Source organism: Cervus elaphus, chromosome 5, assembly GCF_910594005.1.
Source record: "Cervus elaphus chromosome 5, mCerEla1.1, whole genome shotgun sequence".
Taxonomy (NCBI): Eukaryota; Metazoa; Chordata; class Mammalia; order Artiodactyla; family Cervidae; genus Cervus; species Cervus elaphus.
In genome coordinates, this window is record NC_057819.1 from 102,672,462 (window position 1) to 102,695,063 (window position 22,602).

Sequence of the window (22,602 nt, forward strand, 5' to 3'; positions counted from 1 at the left end):
AGGGATGGGATGCGACCCACCAGAGGCATCCTCCAGGGTGTAGCCCACATGCAAAGGCTTGCGAGAAAGTGGGTTACTGTGCCTGATTTCTGTTAGGACAGTGAGAACTCAGGAGGGCTGGAGGCCCATTTCCATCCGAAACTCACCTTAGAAGAGGGGGAGCCCTGATACGCCAAGGTCATTCCCAGAGGGAGGAATACCAAGACAGTGCCTGGATTGGTCAGCACACTGGCCGGGCCAAGCCCGATTCCCAAAAGGGGAAGCTGGAAGCCTGGCGTGGTGCCAGGAGCTGCAGCCACGGACTGCCCAAGGCCCCCACCCCCAGGCTCGGCCAGTGCAGGTGGGTGTCTTGGGAAGGGCTTGGGGCCTCCCTGAGCTCACCATGGGAGACCTCACTTTTCTGTACTGGCCCAATGCGATCAGAACCAACAAGGGCCGGGCAGCCCAGGGTGGGGTGGGGGGGGGGTAGGTTCCACCCTTAGCTTTGCATTCGTTGTAGGGCTGAGAATGCATTTGACTGGGGGCAGCCAGCCCTCCCAGAATCAGGGGCTGAATCTGGGAAGGACACCTCCTGACGTGTCTGCTGCTGTCCCCCACCAAATCCTGGTTCACCTTCATCAGGCCAGTATTGCCCTCCCTTCCAAACCCACCTGACTGGGAAAGGTTGTCCCTGAAGAGGCCCCAACCTGCACCCTGTCCTGCCTGAGACATCGTGGCTTCTACTATTTCCTCTGAAGATGACTCTTGGGGTCCAGAGAGAAGGAAGCTTTCAGCACAGGCAGAATGATGGTCCCAAAGATGCCCACATCCCAAGCCCTGAAACCTAGCATATGGTGTTTACATACCAAAGGGGATTTAGGACTGGAAGACAACCCTGGATTATCTGGGTGGGTTTAATGTGCTCACAAGGGTCCTCATATAAGGAGGCGGGAGAGTGCGTGTCAGAGGAAGAGGCTAGAAGATACTGCATGGCTAGGTTGGAAGACTGGAGGAAGGGACCATGAGCCAAGAATGCAAGCGGCTTCCAGGGCAAGAGAACGGATTCTCCCCTGGAACCTCAGAAGGAACAAAGCCCTGTGACACCCCAGTTTCAGCCCAGCAAGACCCATTTCAGATGTCAGGGTTTGTGGTTATTTGTTAGAGCCCCAGTGAGAAGTTAAGTTAATATGGCCCCTTGTTGTTGCTGCTGTTTAGTCTCTCAGTCTTGTCTGACTCTTTGTGACCCTATGGACTGTAGCCCTCCAGGCTCCTTTGTCCATGGGATTCTTCAGGCAAGAACACTGGAGTGGCTTGCCATTCCCTCCTGCAGGGGATCTTCCCGACCCAGGGATTGAACCCACGTCTCCTGCATTGGCATGAGGATGCTTTATCACTGAGCCACCTGGGAAGCCCCAATATAGCCCCTAAGAAGGAAGAAAACAGCAGGCGATGACCGTGGGCCACCATCTTTGGTTCCCTGGATCGTATGGGCTCCACAGGAGGGTCCTCAGCATCTCCACCCTCCTGGACCTGTACCTCCAGCCCCTGCCCTCCTCCTCCTTCTCCTCCTCCCCCTCCTCTGGTGCCCAGCAGAGCTGCTGATCTAGACTGAACTGCATCATGGGGAAGCAGGTCTCTCCTCTTGGGGTTCCTGTCTGACCTCCATAGCCAGCCCTTCCAGCTCTGGCTTCCCCTATCCTGGATGGTCAAGGTGCTGCCTACCTGAAGCCTCTGTTCATGGTGCTGGACCACCTCAGAGCACCTTTTCTGTTTTCCTCATTTCATGGCCGATTTCAACCACTTAGTGTGAGGGGGTCCCAGGAGGTCTGTAGGGAGGGCTTCTTACAGAGCTCAGTCCCCAGGGGCATATGCACAAAACCGCGACACTCCCCACCCTTCTCTGAGGAACAGTGTCCCCTTAACGTGACTCCAAGGTCACCCCCACCCTCCTTCCGTTTGGGTTCTCTTTCACCAGGATTAGGAGACACGGTCCTAGGGAGCAGCTGGGATCCATCCTTCCAGAGGGGTCTTCTCTCCTCGTTCTCCCCTGAGAGCAGGTGAAACAGGATTAAAATGAATAACAGGGCAGACACGAGGGAGACCGTGACTCTATTCGGTCAGCACCAAAGTCATGACTTGTCCTTCAGGGAACGAGTGGTGGAGGGTGGAGAAGACTTTCATTTGCCCTGATAAGTGTGAAAAGATAGGGCTTCCCAGGTGGCTCAGCTGTAAAGAATCTGCCTGCAGTGCAGGAGACCTGGGTTCGATCCCTGGGTCAGGAAGATCCCCTGGAGAAGGGAATGGCTATCCACTCCAGTATTCTTGCCTGGAGAATCCCATGGACAGAGAAGCCTGGTGAGCTACAGTCCATGGGGTCACAAAGCGTCAGACACAACTGAGCACACACTCAAGAAGTTATGAAAAGATAAACATAGTATTCAAGAATTAGAAAAGTTATTTTAAAATATTTAGAAACATGTGTAAATATCAGATGGCATCTAATTTCATGGAAATAGAAGAGGCCACACATTTGATAAAATAAGAGATAAACCAAGAGGAATAGGATGATGGCCTGAAGGTGTTTCTAAGGGCAAGGTGGGAAAGGGGAAAACACTTGAAAGCAAATGATGTCTTTGGAGATGGCAGGGAGAAAAACAGATTCCATAAAAAAACATCAACAGGGGACTTGCTTGGTGCTTCAGTGGTTAAGACTCCTGACTCCTGACTTCTAAGGCAGGGGATGTGGGTTCAGTCCCTGGTTGGGAAACTAAGATCCCACATGTTGTGCAGTGTGACTAAAACAAGCAAATAACAAAAAAATACCAAACAACAGAGATAGTGAAGGTCAAGGGATGTCCCCCAGATGTTAAAGAAAAAAGGAGGAAGAGAAGGAATTGGGCAGAGGGAAGGCCTGGGAGTTGGACCTTAGAGAGTAAAACCCAACATTGAGATAAAGGAAATTCTTAAAGAAGAGAAATTCAATTTTTTTTTTTTTAAAGGAAACAGAGGATAAAATAGCACAGAATAGAAGGAATAGTTCCTGAATTTAGAAACACTAGAATGGGTAGATGGAGTGAACTCTCCAGGTCTAATGAATTGAAAATAATCCAACTCATAGACAAACATTGATGATGCCTCTTTCATTTCAAGCATAAAGAACTTGACAAATGTCCAAGCAAGGGATTTAAAGAACAAAGCTATCTACAAAGGAGCACTAGTTCGATTTGCTGCAGAGACCACTATATCATAGAATGATGTAAACTCCAGAAGAAAGCAGCTGAAAAGCAAAAGAGAGAGAGAGAGAGAGCAAGAAAGAGGAAAGACAGAGGCAGGTGGGAGGCAAGGAAGACAGGGCTGGATGCTGCATAGAGAAGGAAAGGTTTTGATCCAAGACCAAGAACACACCTACCAACCAGGGTGGTGTTTCCTCTTCAAGGCAATACCATGGCTTTCTCAGAGATGCAAAGATTCCAAAAGTATACCACGTAGTTTTATCCTTAAAAGAAATGCACCAAGATGTATACCTAACAACCAGAAGCTGAGTCAAGGGTTCACAAGAGAAGACCATGGCTCTGGTGCTGACCACAGAGATCATTTAAACAGGCCTGGAAAATGATTGACAGCACAGTTACAAAACAGTGCAAATATTCCTGAAGGGGGAAAAAAAGCAGAATGTAAGGATAATCATTTATCAATGTTAAACAGGGCCCAAAATTTGATAGCATACCAAGTCAATCTGGGAAGAAGAGAGGAAAAGATGTAAATATGTGATAATATTTTTCTCCTATTTGTATATAAGTCATGAGGTACTGTTTCATTATTGATTTTGATAAAATAAAACAATACAAGTTTGACAATATTTGTAAAACTGAAAGTACTCCCACATTGCAGGCAGATTCTTTACCAGCTGAACCACAAGGGAAGCCCGAGAATACTGGAGTGGGTAGCCTATCCCTTCTCCAGTGGATCTTCCTGACCCAGGAATCGAACTGGGGTCTCCTGCATTGCAGGTGGATTCTTTACCAACTGAGCTATCAGGGAAGCCCCAGTAACTACCAGTAGAACTAAAAATAACATTATAGGATTATAAACATGGTCCCATAAAGCTAATGGTATGAAATAAGCATCTAGGAAACATAAAAAGCAAAAAACCAAAATGATAATAACAATAATAATGCAGAAATAAGAATGGGTCAGGTATATAAAAAAAGATGAATGGATTCAATTCCAATGTTAAAATACAGACTTTCAAAATGGCTCAATAAATAAAACTTAGTTTTGTGTTACCTACAAGAAATACACCTAAAGCATAATTACTCCAAAAATTTTAAAGTTAAGAGCTGGATAGAAAAATACCAGATGATGTGGGGAAAAAAGCAGTGGTGCATAGAATTCAAGAGATAAATCATTTACAGGATAGTCATTTTTTACTCATGAAATAAATAATCCATAATGAAGATCTAATAGACCTATATCTTCATGTACATAATAACATTACATCAAAATATCTAAAGCCCAAACAGAATTGAAAAAAAAAACTGACAGAAACAATAAAGGGAAGCATTTCTTAAGAAATCTAGAATTCAAAGAATAAATAAAGCCGTAGTTACCTGCATAAATATTCAATAATTAAATATTTACATCACTAACCTACAAAGAAGTCAAAATATTTTCTTTTCTAGTGACCATGGGACATTTACAACATGTGACATATATTGGGCTATAAAGAAAAGGTCAGTGAATTTACTGAATAAAAATGAATGAACATAAATAAACTACCCATTCATCTCAGAATGTAGAAAGATGCAATTAAATAATCCTTGGAAACTTGCAGGGTTTAACTGATAAAAGCAGAAATGAATAGATTACAAACAGAAGGGATTCGTCAATTCAAGAATTATGGCTGAAACAAAATACAAATAAAATATACAAAGAAAGTGTCCATTGATGAGAAAGAGCTAGAAAGAGACAGAGATAAAGACACAAAATAAGGACCAAGATAGGGGAAGAAATCATAGATACAGAAGATACTTACAAAAACAGCAATTTTATAGGAAACATTAAATGATCAAAATTGACTTGTTTAAAGATTTAGACGCTTGAGTAGGTGAAAAATCATGGCAGAGAGTGAAAAATTTGTCAGTGAACTGCCCCTTGAAAAGGAACTGAGCAGAGGGGATTCCTTGGTGGTCCAGTGGCTAAGGCTTCACGCTTCCAAAGTGGGGACCTGAGTCTGATCCCTGGTCAGGGAACTCGATTCTACACGCCACAGCTAAAACGTCTCCATGCTGCAATGAAGACTGAAGACCCTGCATGCTGCAGCTAAGACCCGGTGCAGCCAAAATAAATAAATAAATGAAAATAATTTTAAGAAAAGAAACTGAGTAGAGATAAATTTGCAGGTGGTATTAGAGCCTTGTGCTACCTAACATCAACACATTCATGAGGTGTATCTATTATGATGTTACTTCCCCAATTGGAAAAAACCCAGAAGTTTGTTAGTTTACCCTCACAATATCAGCCTCCTCTTCCATCAGGTAACTTAAAAATGATCATGCTTCTGGTTTCTTCAGCCTCATTCCATCAAGTGTGCTCTCGATTTTTGAAAAGGAGAAACCATTCTCCCCGATGGGTAATCCGTGGAACAAAAGTTTGAAATTTTTTGTTAAGTCTCACAATATTTCAAACTTTTTCATTATTACTATACTTGTTATGATGAGTTGTGATCAGTGATCTTTGGTGTTACTATGGCAAAAAGATTACAACTCAATGAAGGCCCCAATGATGGTGAACATTTTTCAATTAGCAATAATTGCGCCTCAGATAAACCTCATTGGCTACGATACTGCCACTGTGCAAAGCCTACGAACATTTTTCAGCAATAAAGTATTTTTCAATTAAGGTGTCACATCTTTTTAGACATAACTCAACTGAACACTTAATAGATCACATTCCCTTCTCCAGGGGATCTTCTGGACCCAGAGATCGAACCCAGGTCTCCTGCATTGCAGGCAGATTCTTTACCATCTGAGCCACCAGGGAAGCCCCTAAAAGACTATAGTATAATGTAAATATAAATTTTATAGACACTGGGAAACCAAAGGATTCATGTGACTTGCTCACGGTGATTCTGGAACCCGATCCAAAATCTTGGAAGTCGGCTCTCACACTTCTTTAAAGCACTCAGGGAAAGGGGAGGGGCTTTCTGCCAAAAAGCCAAGAGCAGTCTGATGTTGCCACCGGGCAAGGCTCTGTGCACAGGCAGTGGGGCACTCTTAACATCCGGGTCCTGGACGGGCAGTAGCCTCTCTTATCACTTAATCACTGTCGCTATCCTGGCCAGGGTCCCTGGAAGGAGGCAGAGCCTATGGAAATACTAGTGGCCTGAGCGCTGGTCCAAGCTCGTGAGGCCTTGGGCACTGGGTGAGATGCAGGGGGAGTCTTCAAACAATTATTACAGTAATTGTACTAACGACCTAGGAGAGCGAGGGGGTTCAAGCTGGCCCCATTCCTAAGGCCGGACCCAGAAGACAGAAGAGGGAGAGAAAAATGGGGAGGGCGACTGCTGCGCCAGCACTTTTTTGAAAAACACTCCTCCTAAATGGCTCTGGATCTGTGTTTTTCATTCAGGCTGGATATGCTGAGGCGTTTTTCACTCGGCTCCCTCCCACCCTACCTTCCCGGCAAATTCCTTCCCAGCGCTGTTGATTTCTGTCTTGCGACCATTATGGAAATCTGGCTTCATTTCTCCTCCTAATTTATGATCTTGTTAACATGCCCGCATGCCAGATGGTCCTGTTCTTCAGGTTGGGAGATAATGAGATAAACAAAAACTGCTGTAAGAAGCAAAGAGGGGAAGTTTTTGCCTTGAATGGGCCGCTCTTCATTCCTACAAACGGGCTCCCCAGACCTCAGCCGCAGCGCTCCGGAGCCCTAAGCAGGAGAAGGGCGCAGTGGTCTTTGGGTGGCCCCTGAGAGGCAAGTTCTTTCTTCCAAGAGGCTCTTTGTGCTCTGGAATTCAGCCCCAGAAAGAGACACGGTATCACCCCACCCTCCTCTGAGATAGCCCTGGAACCAACTTGTCCTTCCTTCCACATGACTGCTTACTGCTATCCCCACACTTAGCACATTGGACTCTTGATTGTTAATTTTTCTTTTTCTCTGCTACTCTGTGAGCTCCCTTTTTCCTCTGAAACCAGAATGTCATGCACAAGGCTGCACATGGAGTTATCAGATAATCAAAAAATAATTATGAGACACCTCCACGAAGTCCAGCTACAGAGAAGAACAAAGAGTTGAATGAATCAATATGCCATATACAATATAAACCACCCAACCAACAGATACAAAAGATGGGTTGCAAAGACCCCAGCCCTGGGTGGGCACTGTGCCCCTTTATCTTTGAGGACCCTTCCCAGGTCAGTCGGAACACCACCCACGGTCAGACCATAAACAGACACATTGAGGAAACGATTTTTCTTAGTCTTCATCCAACCTAAAACTTGGCATGTGGACACTAGGAGGAATCTTAAGGGCCATCTGGTCTACCCTACTTGCCTTTCCCGAGCCATCCTTGTACTCACACACAGGAAGATGAGTCTCCAACACCCACCACAGAAGGGGTGCAGAGAAATAGGCAGGCTGTTGTCACCAAGTTCACACAAGGGAAGTGAGCCACTAGTACAGTTGGTGGCTAGCCCAAGTGTCAGCCAACTACCACTTCAGGCCACACATCTGGTGCCATCTGCCTTCACAAGTAAAGTTTTATTAGACCATCACCATGCTATTTGTAATTTATTATCTGCAGTGCTTTTAGGCCACAATGGCAAAGTTGAATAGTTGTGACACAGAACACATAGCCTACACTCCAGCCCTCACAGAAGAAGTTTACTGAGTCCGTGATCTCAGAAATACACAGGCAACCCCATTCATGTACATGTCTGGGTTTGTATGATCATATATGGGTCATGACCATGCCCACCCTCAGGAGACCAAGGGCCACTGCAATGAATGAATGAACAAATGGATGAATGAATGGGCAAATGGATGGATGAATGAATGAATGAGTGAACAATTGAATGAATGAAAGAAGGAAGGAAGGAATGAAGCTCTCAGTTTTAGCAAAGTCCTCTTTTCTTCTCTTGGGCATTCAGAGGATAGGACAATCACTGTGCTGAGTCCAGCCTGCAAGGTAGAGGGAAAAGTCTAACTTCCTTTGTTAGAAAAGTCTAATTTCCTTTGTTGTTTTTCACTGTTTGCAAAATCAAGTTTCTTACTAGCTTATCACTCTTAACCACAAACACTGTTCCCAGGGAATGTTGTGGGATTTGGCTAGGAGGAGGATGGGAGCAAGGGAAGAACCAGCCACAGTCTTCATCCTAATCCAGCCACGTACCCAGGAAATACCCAGGAAAGCCAACAAAACAGAAAAGAAAAGCAGCCCCCCCACTCAGTAATCCACCCCCGAGATTAGGCTCCAGCCAGAAGCTGGTGCTGATAGAGTTCCAAATAATAGGATTAGCTTCAGCCAGAGTGTCCTAATGCCCCTGACTCTTTCTAAGGCTGGAAACATTTCAATTTAGCAATTTGCTAATGCCAAGACCCTATTGTAAATATCCTGTCTCTGGCCTGCCTGGCTCTTTTGAATTCCAGCTTGGAATGAAATTAGCTTGCACTGCCCCCTCCTGAGAACCTGGGGTCTAGTCTTAGGGATGTGACTCTTCTTGATAGCAAGTCACCGGTGACAACTCACCTTCTGGCCAGCTGCCCCGAGGGCCATAAAGTGCCTCTCAGCAAAGATTATCAGGAACCCAAACAAATGTTTGCCTAAATTGCTTTAAAAGGCAAAAACCTGTTCAAATCTCATTCAGACTAAAGGGCAAAAAAAAAAAAAAAAAAATCTATCATCAGGTCAGTTTTTGTTTTGGCTGAAAGCACCGAGACTAAGAACTTCCCTGACAGCTCAGATAAAGAATTCACCTGCGATGCAGGAGACCCAGGTTTGATCCTTGGGTGGGGAAGATGCCCTGAAGAAGGGAATGGCTATTCACTCCACTATTCTTCTTGCCTAGAGAATTCCATAGACTAAGAAGCCTGGTGGGCTATGGGCTATAGTCCATGGAGTTGCAAAAGAGTTGGACACAGCTGAGCAACATAACTGAGTGACCAACACTTTCACTTTTACCAGGACTAAAGAACCTGGAGCTTTGTGATGCTAGAGGAGGAGAGCTAACTTTCCTGACTTAGTTTTATGCAAGGCCAGTCCTGTGAGCTCTCAGTGAGCAAATGGATAACTAAATCTGCACATGATAGCTCAACAGTGTCCAGAAACTTGCACAAAGGACTTTGTGGTGCTCACTATTTGCGGGCAGCAATTATTGGTAATACACTTGTCGGAATCACTAGTGAGAGGGATCCTTTATTTTTCTGAAAGAGCCGGGATTGTGGAGTTCAGGCAAGGCTGGATCGAGGTGCGCAGATGGTATCATCAGTCATCTATCTCTTGTCTCTCTGTTCTGCGCTGCTGCCTCCTCAGGCAGGCTCCTTTACATTCTTCCAGGTTAGCAACCTCAGGAGAAAGAGTATATTCTTTCCAGCAATGTAGGCTGAGGCTCACTGGCCCTGACCAGCCTCACTTGGTTATTTGCCCATCCCTAACTCTGTCTCTGAAGCTGTCTTATTTTCTGCTGTGGATCAGTTGCCGCTTTAAATCTTGCTTGTGCAGGCTCTTCTCTTTGCTCACCCTCCTTGGCTAGCTTTCAAGTTCCTAAATCCTCATCCTAGCATAATCACACACCTCCTCCAACCCTAACCTACACATCCGTTCCCTGAATCCCCATATCAGCCCCTCTGTTTACCCCAGACCAACTGTGACCTCTTAGCCACCGTGTTTTCCAGGACCCTGGTTTTTATGGCAATCTTCCTCTTGGCACCTGCTCCCACATTTTTCTCCTTCTCTCACCCTGACTCTTGAGTCCCTTTCTCCTTTTAAACTATTTTCACAAATCTCCCAACCTAATCATACTGAGTTTCTGAAGTGCCCTTATCCATCATCACTTAAAATTAACTCTCCCTTGAGTATATAGACTTAGTTTTATTTGCATATAATAATAACAGAGTGTAGTGCTTAAATATATTTTCTAGAGTTTTTATCTTGTGTTCTTCACATCCATCTGCAAAGTAGGCAGCATCCTCATTTGTCAAATGAAAGAAAAAGTAACTCTGAGAGCTCCAGGATGTTCAAGGGTAGATGGTAGGAGGCAAGGGTGCAGCTGGGGGTGGGATGGGGTGGTGGTAGATCCAAGATACACACCAAGGCTACACGGATGCCTAAATGAGAAGCTAGGCTTACACAGTGGTTCTCAAGCTGGGACAGTTTTGCTCCCCAGGGACAGTCGGATGGGCAAGAGGAAGCCAGTTTACTGGCCTCACTGAGTCAAAACCAGAGATGCTGCTAAACCTCATAGGATGCACAGAACAATCCCTCCTCAACCCTCCCCACCCACACACAAAAACAAAGAATTATCTGGCCTCCAAATGGGAGTATTCCTGAGGCTGAGAAACTGTGGCTTAGGAATATCTGAAAATAAAGGTTTCCATCCACATCTCCTAAGGGCCTTCCCTTCTGTTCTCAGTCACACACAAAGCGAATCAGCCACTACCACTCTTTCTTCATTATCAGAAGGAGGCTGGGAATATACAGGCCAGTACAAGCAGCCCACGTGGGGGTGGGGGGTGGGGGGGAGGGGCTTCCCAGGTGGCTCAGTGATAAAGAATCCTCCTGCCAATGCAGGAGACTGGGGTTCGATCCCTGGGTCGGGAAGATCCCCTGGAGAAGGAAATGGCACAACCCACTCCAGTATTCTTGCCTGAAAAATTCCATGGGCAGAGGAGCCTGGCAGGCTACAGTCCACAGGGGTCGCAAAGAGTCAGACACGCCTGAAGGACCCCCTCTGCCCACCATCCACCCTGTTCTCACAGGACCATCGTGTGCCGAGGATTTGGCCTGCGCTCCTAGTTACTGGGCAGAGAGCTAGAGTAGCTGCTTTGCTGAGGGCTGTGGGGTGCCCGAGGGAGCGCAGGCAGGAGGAGGGGGAGGGGACAACGGCGAGTGACGGTCACCGTGGAGCAGACGGTTAGCCCGGGGAGGATGAAGGGGAAGGGGAGGGTGGGAGGGATGCGTGGATGTGTGCACTTGGGCGGAAGGAGACCCGGGCATCCAGGGCCATGGAGGAGGGAGGGGCCTCCCTGCCGCCTCTGAAGCTTCAGGGAGTGAGATTTTAATGTGAGCCTAATGAAGGCAGAAGCAGTTTCCATTATTCACACTCTGCTCCAGCAGCTTCTGAGCCCACACGCTCCACTACCCTCTGGAGAGGTGCAGCCGCTGGTGCTGTCGGGTCCTGACTCGCTACAGAGGGAAGGGGAGGTGGCCAGATTCCCAGACGCCTGTGGTCAGACCTGGGCCAGAGGCCTTCCTTGATGTTTCCTGTTTCGTTTCCTCCAGACTGGTGGTGCAGGGGGAGTGCCAGAGGGGGTCTGTTGATGAATCCACAGCGGGGCTGAGATGCCCAGGGAAAAGGGTCCGTCCACAGGGGCATTTTCAGCTCAAGGGCCTCCTCCATCCACCTGCGGCTTTGTGAGCCTGTCTGGGCCTCCCAGCAGAAGTGGGAAAAGCGCTGCTGTGGGCCTCAAACTTGGGTCTCACACCAGATCCCAGCCTCTCTGACTGCGGGCAGAGGACGGAGACCCTCCAGGGATCTGGGATCCTCTGGTGGCCCTTCCAGCTGGTTCTACTGTCCCCCCAGGAAACAGTCTCCCCCAGGAAAAGTCTCCCCAGCACTGGAATTCTCTGGAAGCCTCAGCTAGTCACTGGATGACGGGTCAAGGCGAGGGCAGCCTCCTCCGGAGGGTGGACCCCAGCTCTGGGCCTGCCTGTGTTCCGGCGCTCCTGGGGTCCCCAAGCCCCCCTCCCCTCTGCTTCTTTGTGGTCACATGGTCAGCTCTCTTCACAGGTTCCACACCTCTCTGCTCCTCTCCCAGTCTCTTACCCAACCTCCATACCAGCATTCCCACAGTAGTAGGAAGGGACCCTGGAGGGCAGCCTTCTGGCAAATGGAGACCTTTCCCAGATGCTCTAAACACTAACAGGTAAGTGTTCCAGGAGTGTAAAGAATGTTCAGGAAGCTTTGAGTCAGGGCTACTATGAGCTCATGGGAGCTTCCTCACCCATAGAGCAGGGTCCCCTCTGATCACTGTGGCCATTTCAGTAGTCAGCCAGATACAATTCTCACACACACACACACACGCACCTTTTCACCCTCTTCCTCACTCCCCTTCCCCCCACTTGCCCACCCCTCCAACCCCTGGTTCAAGAAAGGCCACAGGTGCTTCACCCCCCACCCATCAGCAGGGGGCCAGGCGCAGGGGTGCCGTACGGATTGCCCTGAAGCCAGAGAGCCATATTTGAATTCCAGATTCCCAGTCTCACCAGCCTCAGAGCCCCTGGTCTCCCCCCGCCCAGCCCGAGACAGCTGCCAAGTGCAGGAGCCCCTCAGAGACCCTGCCTCAGGGCTCCTGTCAGATGGACAGCGATGAACAGGAAATAATATTTCAACACACACACACACACACACACACACGGCATTTAAAAATGCTTTCTGTACTGAATTCTGTTCTCCCTTGTATTTCTTTGTCTACTTGTCCTTTTTTTATACTAATTTCTCATTTGAGTCAAAAATTATTTCACTGAAGAGGTGGTGATTAAATCTGATAATTAGGAGAAATACCAATTAAGTCAGGCTGGGCAAGCAGGCAGACCTACCTCATGTCGATACTGGAGACTGGGGCACGGCCAGGGGCCCCCATCCCCCAACCAGGATCACATCCATAAACTGAATGGATGGGGGGCTTTATCCCAGCAGAGCCAAAGCGGGGCATGGCAGGAGCAGAGGCTTTATCTCCCCACACCCTCTAAAAGCTGCCTCATCCCTCCCTCTTCCTATTTCATCAGAATTCCACCCCAGAATTAAAGTGCCTGCCAGCCCAGACCACCCCCGCCATAATCCTGTCCTTGTCTCTGTCTTACCTGTCCATTACTTATTGTGCTTGCCCAGACCCCCACCACCGTGTCGCTGCCTAGACCTGGCCCTGCATCCCCTGACACTGTTACCTAAATTTCTAGTTACTTATCAGCTAGGGTGCCTATAGGCAAAAACACACCACCTCTGCACCCACACAGAACGGTCCAGTCAAGAGGGGGCTTCAGAAGGTGGAGGTGAAAACAGAGTTTCTCCAAGTATGATCTAGTGACTCCTTGCATCAGGGGTTCCCAGAGTGACTGCTTAAGATAATGGGATGCTTAGCTGGGATGAGACTTCCCTGGAGGCTCAGACAGTGAAGAATCTGCCTGCAGTGCAGGAAACCTGGGTCAGGAAGATCCCCTGGAGGAGGGGATGGCAACCCACTCCAGTGTTCTTGCCTGGAGAATCCCATGGACAGTGGAGCCTGCGGACTACACTCCAAGGGGTCACAAAGCCTCAGACACAACTGAGCGACTTTAGCTGGCTTCACTAGCTAGGATGAAGTGGCTAGAAAATTAAACTGGAGCCACAGTGTGGAAGCTGTCGGCTGCCAGGCTGGTTTATATCGGGCCTGGTTGGAGGGTAGTATCTGACACTCAGTGTGTGGGCTTTCCCCCACACTAAGCCATCCTCTGATACCAGTTGGGTGTCTACAATTCAACTCAGTTCTGATGCTCTCTACCCAGAGACTGTGGATGATGTCAGATTCCCCCAGTTAATAAGGGCTGAGTCCTCATTAACTGCCCCTCCCCTCTCCATCTCAGACCTACTCACAAGTTCAGGTTGTCACCCTGGCTTCTGGTTACAGGTGGGAGGTTCCTCTAACCTCTCCTTAAGGTCCAATGAATTTGCTACAGCGGCTCACAGAACCCAGAGAAAAATATTTTACTTACTGGATTATTTACTTCTTTTTCTACCTTTCTACTTGTTTTATATCAGATTATTATAAACGGATGGGGGCAACCCAGGTGGCTAGTGGTAAAGAATCTGCCTGCTGGTGCAGGAGACATGGGTTCGATCCCTGGGATGGGAAGATCCCCTGGAGTAGGAAATGGCAATTGACTCCAGTGCTCTTTCCTGGAAAATTCCATGGACAGTGGAGCCTGGAGGGCTACAGTCCATGGGGTTGCAAGTCAGACATGACTGAGTGACTAAACACACACACACACAAATCATACAGAGATATCATCAATGATATCAGGAGCAACCAGATGGAAGAGCTCCACAGGGCACGGTGTGTAGGGGCTCAGAGCTCCCATGTCCTCTGAGTGCATCACTTGCCCAGCACCTCCATGGGTTCACAGAACACTCAGAACCCAGCCTTTGGGGTTTTTCTGGAAGCTTCTCTACATAGGCATGATTGAGTAAATAATTGACCATTGGTGATTGGTTCAACCTCCAGCCCCCTTTCCCCACCCTGGAGGTCTGGGAGCAGGACTGAAAGTTCCAACCATCTAATGACTACAGCGGTTTCCCTGGTAACCAGCCCCCGGCTGTGGGTGGGGGGTCCAAAAAATCACTTCATTAGCATAACAAAAGACACCCTGATTGCACTCCTCGCTTAGGAATTCCAAGGGTTTTAGGAGTTCTATGCCAGAAATGAGGCAAAGATGAAATGTATATTTCTTATCATAAATCACAACATCACAGAGGGATACAGACAAAGCTGAACCATGATAGGTTAACCGGCAACAGGATCAGGCCAGATTCCTCAGGCTAAGCTGGTGGTTCTCTACCGTGACTGTGCATTAGAAGCACCTGGGAAGCTTTTAAAAAGGCTCAGTTCTCAGGCTGACGTCTAGACCAATTAAATCAAAATGCCTGAGTCGAGAGAAGTCAGTCATTAATATTGTCCCAAGCATCCGATATGCAGTCAAATCAAGGACCATGGGAGGATGACTTACCTTCTGATGAGGATGATCAGCCATTCTGAGTCTTCCCAGGAATGTGGGGTTCCTGGGAGGTGAGAAATTCAAAGCTAAAACCAGGAAAAGTTTCAGGCAAGTGGGACAAGCAGCTGCCTCTGCCTCTGCCTCTGGCCACTTGGCAGGGCTCTACCTGCGGGAAACCCAAGCCCCAGGGTGACATTGGCTGGTCCAAGGTTCTAGCCTGTTCTGAGTATTAATCACCCAGCATGAGCCTCAGAGTTCACCACTTTGGAGCCCTGTGACCTTGGGGGGCTGACTTCTCCCCGGAGCACTTCACCACCTGGTCTCTCTCCCTGTAGGTCATAGGTTGAGCTGCACTGGGTGAGCTGTGTTTTCCACACCTGGCTTTTGGTACCCACGGAGGGCCACTGCCTGCATGGCCATCTCCCATTCTTAGCGGACAGGATGAGCTCACCCCTTGGTCTTCTCTTCTAGGACAACAAGTCTCATTAATTCCTGTAATTGGTTCTGAGCCCCCTCCTTGTCTTTGCCATCGAGCAAATAGCATCTGTTTGCTTGTCTCTAATAGCAGCATTTGGGTCTATATCCTTTTCTATCCACTGGAAACAGGAGAGATTAGTATTTAAGTACCTGCCCTCTGAAATCAAACAGAACTTGAGTCAGAGCCTTGGCTCATCATTTATGGGCTGTGTGATCATGGCGAGTTACTTAACCTTGTTGAGTTCAACTGCAAAAAGGGATTTGTGAAAACACTTATGTCACAGAGCTTGTGAGGACTGAATGAGGTCAGGTAGGCGAAGTGCTACCACTGTGCTTGGCACATTGGGCAATGAATGAAACACAGATAAACAGGAAAACCATAACTCTTTCTGCCCCACTCCCAGTTTCTTTGTGGACCCAGTATAGCCCACCCAGGAGAACTTTCTGAGATCATGGAAATTCCCAATATGGTAGCCACAAGCCACACATAGCTACTGAATACTTCAAATATGACTGATGTAACACAGAAAATGAAATTTTATTTCATTTGAATTAACTTAAATTTAAATTGCTATGCGTGCTTCATGGCTACCATATTGGATATATCCTATATATATGTTTGTCTATGTATATATAAACATATCTGGGCCAGTGGTGACCTACGCACACATCTTTGCTCTGTACAAGGGAAGGTCTGGTCTTTTGAGCAGACCAGGGAAAGTGTGGTATAAAACATGTCTTGGGCTGGGTATGGGGGGGGGGTCTCCCCTTGGGAGGGAACCTTGGGCAGGTCATTTCACCTTTGTGCCTCAGTTTGGCCACCTATAAAAGTTGGCTGGTTGACCACTGTTCCAGGACTCCTCCATCCAGGGCTGCTGAATATGAGCACACGGGCTGTGCCCAGCACTGCTGCAGACAGGGGGTCCCACGCACTGAGGCAGCAGTGTGAAGGGCGTCCCCTGGAGTTGTGCGACCTCACAGCTTGCTTCCATCCCTAAATATGCTGGGGCTTGACAAGGCTGCTTTTGCAGACCGTCTCTTTGGAGACCTCCTGAAAGGGGCTTTCAGGCCACTTCAGAATGCAATCTGGGCAGGAGGGAAAGAGTGCCTGCGTCAGGCGTTCAGTCAGATTCCCTTGCTCAATACTGCCTGAACCAATGACTCAACGCTCTGCCCTGGTCTCAGCCTCCAGAGACATGCTGCATGTGTTTGTAGCCACTATTTAACAGGGACTAATGTGAGGCATTGCTAGTATTCACGCAGCCTTAGTGCACATTAGCACCATAGCATAAATGAGCCCGTCCTAAGGCGCTAACTAGCTGAGGGCTGTCTTGCTAAGGTAGAGAGCTATTTGGAGCCTGTCATTGCCTAGAGAAGGAGACCTTGTCGGACCTGGTGGGGGAATGAAGCTGAAAGGCACGTATGTGTATATTGTGGGGGCTGGGGGGATGGTACATGCAAAAGTGCTGCAGGGGGATGAAAGGTCCTAAAAGAAGAGACAGTGGTACTCCTTGCCCATTTCTCGGGCAGCCCTTTCTGCCAGGGCTCTCCCCCAACACCTTGGACAATGATGCTGCTCCCACCACCTCCTCCCAGGGTCCTCCATTTCCTCCCAGTTCAGGGAGGCAATGAATTCTAGGCCCTGTGGACCTCCTGCTCCAGGATGGACCCTGGGGTTTGTGTCTCTGCCCTTCTTTTCAGAAGAGAAGCTTCCATTGGCTGGATGTTAATTACGCATCCTTAGGAAGCCAGCTGCGTGTCGCTGCTGCTCAGGGTGCAGCCCCAGCTGTTTGCAGCCAAAGCCTCGGAGGCCCACAGGGCACGCTTGTGACAGCAGGATAGTGTCAGTGGCACATCCACCCTCCCCCAGCCCTCTTCCGGCTTCATAACAGTAATGATAACAACGAAGTGAAACTAACAAGGGTTTATTGAGTGACTCTGCCAGGCTCAGTGCTGAGCACATCAGATCCGTCACTTCACTGCATTCTCCAGCCAGCCTAGTACAGATGAAAGGATTCAGGCTCAGAGAGGTGAGTGACTCCTCCAAGGAGCGAAGAGAATTCAGATGGTCCTAAGAAGGGTGCTTCTTGAGCACTGGACAATGGAGAAAACAGTGATGACAACTGCCACCTAGAGACATTCAGAGCACAGTCTCCTGTCTCAGACCCTTCCAAGTCTCAGTGGTAACTTGCAGACAGGGGACAAGAACATAAGCGGTCTTATTCCCTCTCCTGATGGTGGGAAAGGAGAGGAAAAGAGAGGGATAGGCCGAGATGATGGAGGAATTGCTGTGTTTCCCAGCCACTGCTTTGCCAGGCAGTGGCCGGTTCCTTGCTATCCATCACTTTATTTTCCCCAGTTTCCACTTTGGTGTTTTGAAGTCCCTCTAGTTGAGCCTCAGAAACAAAGGAAGAGGCTGAAATGTTTAGACTCGAACCTTGCGGAACTTAGGTCCAATCGCTCTGACATATAAAGCTATAGGAGGCTGAGACTAAACGCATTTTCTACGAGCCGGGCACCAGGTTGGGGGCTGGGGTCTATAAAGCAAATGTGATGTCACCTCTGCCTTTGAGGAGCAGGCACTGGTGGCTCCTAATTCTGAGAAGTCTGCCCTGAATGCCTTGTGATGGCTTTGGGCACAGAGCTGGGTCTCAAGGTGTCTGGTTGCTGGCTTTGGGTTTGGTCTCTGGGGGTGACTGTGGGGTGTGGATAGGCAGGTGTCTGGGAATATTGATTACCTTCATTCAGTCATTTCCTGCATGTTTTATTTCTTCAGAAAAAGGTGCTGTTATGCGCAGGGAACTCTGCTCAAGCTTATGTGGCAGCCTGGATGGGAGGGTATTTTAGAGGAGAATGGATACATGTATATTTATGGCTGAGTCCCTTGGCTGTTCAGCTGAAAGGATCACACCGTTGTTTATCTGCTATACCCCAGTACAAAATAAAAAGTTGATAAAGAAAAAGATGCTATTAAAAGTCCCCTGAATTTCCCTCTATAAGAGCTGACAGGGGTCTAGAAGGCAACTAGCCAGGACCATTATGTCAGGTAAAGAAACAGACTCAGAGAGCTTACATGACTTGTCCAGATCACCCAGCTAGTCAGAGGCATAGGCAGGGCTAGACCCCAAGGCTGACAGTGGGAGGTTTTGAGGGCAGTTCTCATCATGCAGGAGTGATGCCCTTTGCCTTGTATTCAGCTCTGGAAACTTAGTCACCAAATGTGACTCGAACAGAGCAGAAACAGGCTCCTGCGGGGCCATTTTCAACCTCTGGAGAATGGAGGTGGGGCTGGGGCTGAGGCTCGAGGTGGAGGAGGGCCGTTGACTGTCTCAGCGTCACCAAGGTTCTTGAAGAGTGTGCCTCCATTGACCCCGCTGTCTTGCCCCATGGCTCCTGCGACTGATGGTCCGTTTTCTTCCCCTCCTTATCTCTGTGGTCACCACTGGCTTCTTTCCGCCCCTCAGAGCCTGGCCTCTGAGATGCTTCTGGTAAGCTCTTTGAGGTTCCCTGGACCTTTCACCCTTGGAGATGTAACCAGGCTTTGTATACCCCTGTCATTGTCAACTGTAACACAAATGGCTGGATTTTAACTGATGACGTTTATCAACCGATGTCTGCTCCCTGTGTCTCTGTGCAGGAATGCACCCCAGATGTAGCCAGCTGTCCGGTGGCTGGGACCTCTATTCTCCACGTGTGTGTGTGCTCTGTCGGTCTCTCTATGTACAAGTATGTTAATGTGTACTCTCTCTGCAGCCTTCTGATGTCTCTCTCTGTGTGTATTTAACCTTGTACTGATGTTCACGATGTAATAAAAACAGAACCTAAAGAACGCAACGCCTTCTGGCGATTTTTAAACCTAAGGGAGATGTTCATTTATCTGGGATGGATGCTCGAGCTATTACCGAAAGGCAGCGGGGTGGATAAAACTTCCCATCGACCTTGGAAGGGTCCCTGAACCTCTCAGCCCTCTGTTGAAGGCCGGCAGGTGAGAAGGGGCTCACATATGAGGAGGAAGAGTGGCAGGCTGGCCTTGCAAGCCTTGCAGGTGAATGGTTCTGATCCAGAGCATTCTGTGTGAAATCTCAATTTCAGGAATGAGGCAGCTGTGAGCAGACTGAGTCTCCTGGTATCCATGGAAGCTCCCTGGCCCTGGGTCTTGAGTAGAAGCTTTAAATGCTTCTGCAAAATCTGACCTTGAGAAACTGCCCTTCCAGATGTCATGAGGAGGCTGTCCCTCCCTCTTCCCCTGCCCTTTCCACCCTGGTCACAGAAGCCCAGAGAGAATTTGATCCATTTAGGAGACCTATTCCAAGGTTTTGATGTGGTCTGTTGTAAAGGACTGAAGCCAGCATCCCTGACCTTGGTCCACCGGGGTTGAGCCAGCCCTTCTGGACATCACAATGTGCACCCTGCCAAGCGAGGCTCCTTGGTCACAGCCCGCAGGTGGTACTCACAGGTGGGTGCCATGTACGAGATGATCACGCAGCATCCTTCTCCGCTGCCTCCTTGGCTGTGCGATCTTATGGCTTCCTTCTCATTCATCCAGTAAATATTTATTGAGTTCCCTATGATACACCAGGCACTCTTTTAGTTACTAGTGACACTAACATGAACAAGGCAAAAATGGTCTCTTCCTTCCAGAGTTTATCTTCCAGAAAGAAACCATCAATGACTAAGCATGTAAATAAGACAGATGTGAACTATGATAAGGGTCATAAGGCAACTGGATACAAAAGAGGGACAGTCGGTACACGCTTTAGATAGGCGATCAAAAAAACACTGCCCGGCCCAAGGAAGAAACATGTGTTTTTAGAATGATGGGGAAGAGTTAGCCTTGACAATTCCAGGCAGAGGTACACCACTGGACAAACGCTTTGAGGTGGGAATGGACTTGATGCACTTGAAGAACAAAAATGGGGCTCATTGGGCCCCATGAGAGAGGAGCATTGGGCTCAGAGAGGAAGACAGAACCCCAGAGAGAGTCCGGGAATTGTTCTGAGCATGAGGAGAAACCACAGGAGGATGCTGACCCTCCCCCAAACGGGCTGTGTTTTATACTTGGAGCTGACAATTTGTTTGAAAAAGTGGATGTGAGGTGTGAAGGAAGGAGAAGAGTCAAGGTTGACCCTAAGATTTGGGTCTAGGCGACTGGATGAAAAATGGGGCTGATGAGTCAGTACATCCTCTCACCTCCCTGACTCAGATTTCAGACACCACGTGCCCACCCCATCCTGTCCGGTCCCCTTACTGTTCTCATCCCATCTGTCACACTCACATGAGTGGGAGGGAAGGCGGGAGGGATGGAGGGAGGGTGGGGGGAGAGACCTGGACCTTTCCCACAAGGCTTTCTCTCCTACTGTCTCTCCTACAGTCTGGCTCCTTGCCTCTCAGGAGGGAATTTCCTTTCCAGGTGATCATATTTATTAAATTTCAACAAAGCACTCATTTGTCTGAGTATTACATTAAAAGAGTCTAAATCAATCACTCTCATTTATAGGAATAATGAGCTTTGGGGACAAGATTTTATACCTGAATGGGATAATAATGCCGTATTAAAATCCTCCCAGGAAGGTTTGCTGGCATCAAGCATTGATTGAGTCTCGAAGGTGGGCCGGGTGGGGTGGATGCAGACACCACGCCTACACAACCCCAGTCTCAGACCCTCTGGCTCAAAGCAGGGTGTGAAAACCCAATTCCTTTTTTCTTTTTCGACCAGCAAAGCGATGATTTGTTTTTAAACAGTTGTTTTTTAGTTCATTTTTATTGGAGTAGAGTTGATTTACAATGTGGTGTTAGTTTCTGCCATACAGCAAAGTGAATCAGATATATACATATATATCTCCACTCTTCTTTAGAAAACCCAATTCTTTAGCCAGAGGTTTATACAGACTGTGGGCGTAGGCAGAAGAAGTTGCTCAGATATTGTCAGGAGAGCCTGCTCCTCAGACTTCACCCCAAGCCTGTTAGCAATCCTGGGATGGGGAGGCCAGACTGAGGGTGACACCCTCAAAAAGCACACACTCTTGGTCAACCACAGCATCACACACAGTCCATACCTGCGCGATGGACTTTACCATCTACAAAGCATTTTCAACCTCCCCTGACTTCTCAAAGCAGTGACCATGCAGACGGGACAGGGAACCTCAGAGTACTGTCCCAGGTTCCTTCGTTTCCTGGGGGTGGAGTCAGAACCAGCACCCTGCCAGAACCACAGAGAGCTGTTTGTGCTGGCGTGCTCAATCGTGTCCGACTCTGCAACCCCAGGGACTGTAGCCCACCAGGCTCCTCTGTCCATGGGATTTCCCGGGCAAGAATACTGGAGCGGGTTGCCATTTCCTTCTCCAGGGGATCTTCCCGACCTAGGGATCGAACCCCCATCTCTTGCATCGGCAGGTGGGTTCTTTACCGCTGAGCCACCTGGAGACTGTTTACTGGGTAGCCAAGAGTCCTCACTCACATCCTCTGCAGCTCTGCCTGGCCTGGCAACTCCCTCCCCTTAAGGTCATCCAGACTCCGAGACAGACCAGAGCAAGCATACCAACACCGACAGTGAGACGCACAGGGCAGGCTCTCCCCAGATGGAATGGGGTGAGTCCAACAGGGTGTTCCACCCTGGGGTAGAAGAGAGAAAGCTGCGGTGTCAGGGGAAGGATGGCAGGATGAGGGGAGGGCACATAGCTCTAGATGGGAGGGATGCTCTGTGCCAACTGTCCAGGGAGAAGGAAAGTGTGGCGTTCTACTGACCACTTAGGTCTTGGGGAGAAGAGCTTTGAGAGCAGAGGTCCGTGAAGGAGGTAGCAGAGTTGAGGTGGGAGGTGGAGGGAGGGTAGTACCCCCTGTCTGTCTGAAGCTCTGAATGGACTGGAACCCTCTAGGGATACTGGTGACTTGGCATCTTCCCAGCCTGGTGGAGCCCTGTCCCTCCTCATGTCGCTCACTGTCCCCTTCCCAGAGCTCATGCCTCTGACTCTTCCTTGGTATCACAGGTTTAGACATCACCTTCTCCAGGAAGCCTTCCTTGATGCCTTCCCCTAGTTCCCCCACTAGGACACCACAGAGCGATCTGTTTATAGCTCCATGGAGTGCCCGAGTGCTCAGTGAGGCCTGAGTAGGGAAGAAAGGAATCAGATTCTATCCTTGCTTCAATCAAAGGCATTCTGGGTTGGATGAGAATT

The 22,602-nt window shown here is 48.5% G+C and overlaps 1 protein-coding gene and 1 pseudogene across 3 annotated transcripts in view; one reads left to right on the top strand and one right to left on the bottom strand.

Moving 5' to 3' along the window:
• The window catches only part of SHISA6 (shisa family member 6), a 254,345-nt gene that overhangs the window by 188,046 nt on the left and 43,697 nt on the right, over nucleotides 1-22,602 (top strand). The gene's annotated exons all lie outside the window — the stretch shown is intronic.
• Nucleotides 5,637-5,842, bottom strand: LOC122695713 (annotated as a pseudogene).